This window comes from Tamandua tetradactyla, chromosome 23 (genome assembly GCF_023851605.1).
Source record: "Tamandua tetradactyla isolate mTamTet1 chromosome 23, mTamTet1.pri, whole genome shotgun sequence".
In the NCBI taxonomy this organism is placed as follows: Eukaryota; Metazoa; Chordata; class Mammalia; order Pilosa; family Myrmecophagidae; genus Tamandua; species Tamandua tetradactyla.
This window is the reverse complement of record NC_135349.1, coordinates 31780325-31787649: the sequence shown is the minus strand read 5'-3', so window position 1 is coordinate 31787649 and position 7325 is coordinate 31780325. Positions and strand designations below refer to the sequence as shown.

The window sequence follows — 7325 nt, the reverse complement described above, 5'->3', positions numbered from 1 at the left end:
TCAAATTTATCTTTAATGAATTTTTCCTTCCAGTCAGGTATCTCAAATATCTTTCTTTTTATCCTTCCTCTGTTTCCATGTTCTCTGTATTTGTTCATTTCTAACATTGATTTTTTCTGAACTACTGCTATGTGCATCTTAAAAATGACCATAAAAATCAGCAAGTAGGGCATTATATCAAGAGTAAAAAAAAATCAAGTGTTTGTGATCAAATTTATCAAATCTATTTCCACATATATGAGCAATGTATAATTAATAAAAAATGATAATCATGGTAGAAATGAATGATAGATCAAATAAATTCTTTATGTTGTCAACAGAATACACAGAAAACTCTCAAGCTTTCTATATACTGTGACTTTTGATTCAGAAATACAAAGAAAACATATTTGTAAATTATTCCTTAAAACAAAACAAAACACAGTGGAGAAATAAACAAATGGTTTATGGATATAGAGCATTAGAGTAAAAGTGTTAGGTTCAGGGAAAGTATGAGATTCTATGGAAGTGCATAGGTTAAGTTTTTGTTAGAGAGCCAAAGAAAAGGTAATTCTATCTATTAAATATGTCAAATATTTGCTCTTGTAATACATCTGTAGAACAATATTCTATATTGAGTATCAAATAAATCATGGAATCTTAAAGACTCTGTAGAAGGCATTTTTTACCTCTTTGTTCCTTAAACTGTAGATCAAGGGGTTAAGCATAGGGATGACTAAAGTGTAAAACACAGAGACCATTTTGTCACTTTCAAAAGAGTGAACAGAGTTAGGTTGTACATACATAAATAGTAGAGTCCCATAGAATACAACCACCACAGTCAGATGAGAACCACAAGTGGAGAACGCTTTTTTCCTGCCCTGGGCTGAGTGCATTCGAAATATGGCTATCAGTATTAACATGTAGGACATAGGATAAGATAAGGGAAGAAATTAAGTTATGCTGCAAATATTATTATCAATAGTCCTAATTCTCTTTCATTGGAACAAAGCATAGATATCAAGGGAACATCATCACAGTAAAATGACTGATGATATTAGAACCACAAAAGGCCGATGTAAATATCTTAATGGTGAACATCAGAGACTGAAAGGTGCTGAGAGGTAGGGGACACCCACAAGCACATTGCAAAGTCTCTGCGTCATGATCACACTGTAGAGCAGAGGGTTCAGATGGCCACATAGCGGTCATAGGCCATGGCCGACAATATGAAAAATTCACTAATAATGAACAAAAGGAAAAAACCCAACTGTGTGGCACAGGCATAATAAGAAATGGTATTTTGCTCCTCAACAAAATTTACCAGCATCTTGGGACAAATGACAGTAGAATTGCCAAGATCAATGAAAGCCAGGTGTCTGATAAGAAATACATGGAGTGTGGAGGGAGTCCACCTTGGTCAGGATGATCATGCCCAGGTTGCCCACCAGCGTGACCATGTAGATGAGGAGAAAGACCCCAAAAAGGGGACCCTGCAGCTCAGGGCGCCTTGTGACTCCCAGTAGAATGAATTCAGACAGCTGTCAGATTCTGTTGGCCCATTTTATCCCGTTATCTTTTCTGGAGAGAAACAGAATGTTGGTATGAGTTTTCATGTAACATTATATAAACATAATACTTGTAGAAATAATGAAGTGTTTTGTATAGTGAATGATAGCAAATTAATTCCCAAGTCTGATTTTGAAGGTAAAATAATTTGTAAAAGTTCTATTTTTCCAATATAGGGGTCCCAAATAAAACACATTGTATACTATGATGACAGAGATTAAACCCTTAAAGAGTCAATAATGTTTGAAGTATATCCACTGACAACATAACCTGCATGTGTTAATATGAATAATATAGATTTTATTTATTTATTTATTTACTCAATGAAATCACAGCTTTTATGTAGTACACGTCAATTTTTTAAGTTCTTTTAAATTTTCAGGTAGGAGGCAGATAGAAACAGAAACAAACGGAGGTTCTATTTTATGGTCCCTCAGTTGCACCCTGCGTGGAGCCTTAGTATGCACTCACACAGTGATTTACATTCCTAAAGGTTGTGAAAGTGAGATGATCATAATCAGTTGATCATCATGATTACATCTATCATCAATAAGGTAATCTCTTTCCATTTTGTTTTGTTCCATTATACTTTATCTTAATGTTTGGTTGCATTGGAATGTCTACAGGAATTATTGGAGCAGCTATGTGTGAATTAGTTAAAGTTTCATTTAATATTAGTAGATTTATATATATGTGATCAAATTAGTGACATATTAGTTAACAATGTGACGTGTTCTAGGTGGCAATCATTCTTAAATTCATTCCAGCACCCCATATGCTGAGGTTTGTCAGAGACTTGATGATAGGAATACTTTTATTTCTGGGTTTTATGAATTATATTCCATTATCTGTTGTTCATATATGAACTTTTTTTCATCTTTTTCATTCTAAGTACATGTTCATGCCTCAGTATCATTTTGAATTTTTTAATAGTCAGTTTTTATGAACTTCAAAAACCAAACAATCTGGTTCATGCTTGTTAAATTTATAGTTTGTATCAATATTCAAGCAACTTGATTATTTAATTTTATGTGCTTTATATCCTCTAATATATCACTGTGCAGATGAAAGAGTCTCTATTGACTATCTAGTATTTATTTGCATATTTATTACATCATATATTACAACATTCAATTTTTTTTCTGCCTGTAAAATGGAAAATTTATAGTAAACACTGGATTTTCAAAAAAATCACCCCTTCTTTTCCTACAGTTACACAGGAAAGTCACTAAGTCAAAATACAATTGCCCCAGTTGAGCTAGAGCAGCTGCTTTATTTAATCCATTTGGAACACTTTCAAACTTCTCTTGCTCAGATTCCTCTCAATGAAAAGCTAGGATTCTGCAAGCACAATTTTAAATTACAACAATAATGTAGTTCAAATATTCAGATGCAAAATGCAGAATGGAATTATATAACTTAATGAAATATGCAGGTTTAGGTACACAAGTGTCATGTAGAGACTTCCAGTCCACCTCCTTTCCCCATCTCCACCTCCAGGGTCCGAGTCTGCAGATGGAGCAGTTGTAACAGAGAGCAAGCTTGAGGCATCTCTCTGTTAAAGGTGATTTTTGGTCCTTGGCAGGTGAAACTTTCAGGAGAATGGCAGCTATTCTAGGATTCTGCTCATTTTAGCTGATGATTTGTCACCTGATCAAGGAGATTGGGTTGGTGAGCAGCAGCAACCCACTCCCCCCACCCCGCCACCCCCCCCCCCCCCTATCTCCACTTCCTGTATTAGGTTGGCTGCCGTATTTGCATTGAGAATCATTTCCCACCTAGTCCCCTCTTCTTCCTTGGTATAAGAACTAAAGCTCAGGCCCATTTTAACATTGTATCTCATCTTTGAATTATTACAGTCCCTGCTCTAATAATTTACTATAAAAAAGGAGGTATAGTGATTGAGCAAAAGATTCAGAATGCCAGTATCAGTTATATTAATTTGATAGCGTCAACATTTTGCTAGAATAATTCTAGTACTAATTGAGTCTATCTCCATTTTCAGTGTTGGTACTACTTACCTTTGAATAATATTTGGGTTATTTTACCTTGCTCCTCTCCCTTTATATCTTTTATCTTTTTGAAAGTGATAATATGCACATTTTAATACCTCCTCTGAGAATAACCATTTGAACAGAGGAGACAAAAGGTTGCAAAGGAATAACTGAAATTTCAATATTGAGTCATGGTGTTGTCACTTAGGAATTATGTAGTTCAATAGATCCTCCATAATTCCATATCTGCTAAAAATCATGGTATATACTTGTCAGTTTACTCATGTTGTAATGCTGATTCTGAAAAAAAAACAAACAAAAAAACTAGATCCTGCGGTAAGAACTGAATAGAGAAACAACCCCAAGAGGGCAAGATTTTCATGCGCACTTATCTAAAAAATATTCACAGTTTATCAATTATTGTATAGGGCATAATTACACTAAAATTATTTTATTGTTTATCAAGTATTGCACTGGATATAATATTATTAAAAGAAATATTTGTCATTTATCAAATATTGCATAGGACATACTTATACTAAAAAATATCTCATTATTTAATCTCAATTTTAATTGAGATTAATTTGAAATTAATTAATTTCTGGGTTCTTATATATTATCTGGCAATCCTAACCTTAAATGATTCTATTAGTTAGATCACTGATGACATTTTCAGATACTTTAACTCCCTCTTCTCTTGCATCCAAATGTCACTATCATCCCACACAAAACAAATAGATCTTGGACACATGTTCATTTCACAGAATTTAATGCCCTAAAAACAATGTACTGCAGGAGTGAAGCCCCATTAAAAAGGAGATAATGTGTGTTGGTATAATACTTGATGAGATCAGCTCTCTCAGTACCATTAGAAATAACCAAAATTCATATGTAATTGAAAAGAAAGGCAATTCTTATCCACTCACCTTAGATCAAGTACTGCATTTTTTTCTCTAAAAAAGTTCTGTTTCTCTTCTTATGATGGGAAGAATTTATGGTTTCCCTCTCCTATTGTGATTCTCCCTAAGGAAGTAATGTGTAATACTTTCTTATGTCCAAATCATCTGAGAGACTTCAAATATTGTCTTCATGTATTGAATAATGATGTAAGACATCCTATATTCCCCAGTGAGAAGTGAGAGCAATGGAGTGAGGAACAAAACAACATAAATGGTTTGTACAGTTCCCTGGGGCCTACCTGATGTAAAGGCACTCACTTACACAGAGTCAGTGATTAAAGGTACAATGGGGAAAACAATTAGAAATCAACTCAATCCTGGTAAAATTGTACAGTTGCAAAGTCATGCTGAAATAGTAAATGACATTATGAAACAGATTTTTTTCATGAATTTGTATCTATTAATCAAAGAAAAAATGCATGTTGTCATTATGCTAAAAATGTGTCATCTGAAATTGAGAGTTCAGAAATAAAACATGTCTACAGCCAGTTGATTTCAATAAGAGTGTCAAGTACATTCAATAGGGAAAGAATGCTCCTTGGGAAACCTGTATTTCTATATCAAAAGAACAAATTTGATACCCTTCTTTACAGCATACACAAAAATAAATGCAATGAATAAATAACCTAAATAGAGCCAAACCAAAACTCACAGAAGGTATAGGAGAAAATCTTCATGCCCTTAGATTCAGCAATGGATTTTTTAGATGACAACAAAACAAGAACGCAAAAGAAGAATATTTAAATTGGAGTTCAACAAATTTAAAACTTTTGACATCAAAAGACATCAGGAAAGTGAAAAACACCTATATAATGGGACAAAATAGTTACAAATAGTTTTCTGATAAGAATTATTATCCAGAATATATAAAGAACACCTGCAATTCAACAACAAACAACCCAGTTAAAACATGCCAAACTTAAGAGTCTTCCTCTAAAAAGGATGTACAAGTGGCCAATAAGCACATGAAAAAATGCTCAATACTAAGATTATCATTATTAAATTCTCCTTCATTGCTGGTTTGCCAAAATCATTTATAATTCATGAGGAGTGTATAATACATCAAATTTTTCTTCATTGATTATCATGCTTTTCTCCCATTTGTTCCTCCATATGTTGATTTACATTAATTTTGAATAATAAACTACCTTGTATTCACAGAATACAGCCCACTTTATCATATATTAACCTTTAGTATATTATTTTATTCCATTTGTTAATATTCTATTGTGTATTTTTAATGTATATCTTTATGATTGTGTTCAAAATTCTATTTCTTATACTGTTATTTTTTCAGGTTTTCAGAGAAAGTTTACTGACCTTATAAAATGAGTTGGAAGTGTTCATTTCTTATATTATTTTTGGAAAAGTGCATCAGATTGGAAATATTTTTCTTAAATTTTTGGTAGAATATATCTGAGCAGTTATCTGATATCAGTGTTTTCTTTGTGGTAAATTTATGTTATATTAAAAAACTTTAGTATATGGTATTAAGATATTTCTAAACTTTTTCTTTTGTCAATTTTCTTTTCATGTCATTTTTCCATTTCATCTAATATTTTAAACTTGAATATTTCATCATAATGTTTCCTTCTGTATTATTATGGAAAATGTTGTTTGTATGTGTATTCCCTCTTAAATGAATGATAATGGTTTCATAGCTTATTTTAGTTGTCTCTGTTTCTCTCTGGGTGTTTCTCTGTAACTCTCTCTCTTCCTCTGTCTCCTTAATTAATCTTAATAAGGGTTTATTAATATGATTGATTTGTATAGTAACATAGTTTACTTTCATCTTATATATTACTTTTTAATTATTTCATTGATTTGTCTAATTGTTTTTTATTCCTTCCTTCTTATTTTGGGTTTAACTGGATTCTATTTTCTGAGTTTATTTTTACTGAATTCCTTATATTACTAATATATATACTCAAAAGTGTAACTTTTCTTTGTAGCACTGCTTCATATTGAATCAGAAAAATTTTGAGATTTTTTTGTGGTTTTACTATCATTTCCATTGAAATCCTTTCTGATTTCCCCCTAATTATTTTGGAAAAATAGATTCTTAAAAGTAAATTTTTAAAAACTTCTAAATGCTTGAGATTATATTGTATATTTTATCAAATTTCAGTTTAACTTCATCAGAGTCAGGAAATATACTAAGTAATATATTTTTATTGAGGTAAATTTATGTAATAGTAAATTTGCTATTTTAAAATGTACAATTCAATGGCTTTTAGTGCATTCATTATATCGAACAACCATTGCTGGACACAGGCCCTGGATTCTTTTGCCGACACTCAATAACCAATTCCTGAGACACAGGAGTTTCAAAGAGACAAAGAGTTTATTACTAGGCTTGTAGTAGGAGAGCAGAGGGCCTAGCAGACCAAAATCCGTCTCTCTGAACTGCAATAATTCTGAAAGTTTTATTGTTGTGTAAAACCAGGAACAAGGCTGCAAGCCTCCAGGAACATTACCGAAACAGAACAAACCTGGTTGAGGCTCAGAAGTTTCAGGAAGTGGTTTTATTCATCTATGGCCATAGGGCTCAGCCGAGTAGCCTCTGAAAGTCTGAGTCCCCAACAGGGGTTGTTCAGGGTTTTAAGGAAAGTGCTTGACTACGCGCCAATGTACAGAAGGGGAGGGTCTCTACAGGAATTTTTCTTATCCTGCCTAGTGCAGTTTTAAATGTTCTGGGGGCAAGTGAGACTTTCAAAGGGGAAATGGCCTGAGTAAACAGGGGCCTGCCTGTGAGAGGAAATGGCTTGGTCAAACAGGAGCTGCCTGCTACATTATTAGAGAAAAAGATGGGCAAGGTTTAGGG

At 33.0% G+C, this 7325-nt stretch overlaps 1 pseudogene; it reads right to left on the bottom strand.

Moving 5' to 3' along the window:
- Positions 1-629: 629 nt before the first annotated feature.
- LOC143666606 (olfactory receptor 8K5-like) lies at positions 630-1542 on the bottom strand (annotated as a pseudogene).
- Between the last annotated feature and the right edge of the window lie 5783 nt (positions 1543-7325).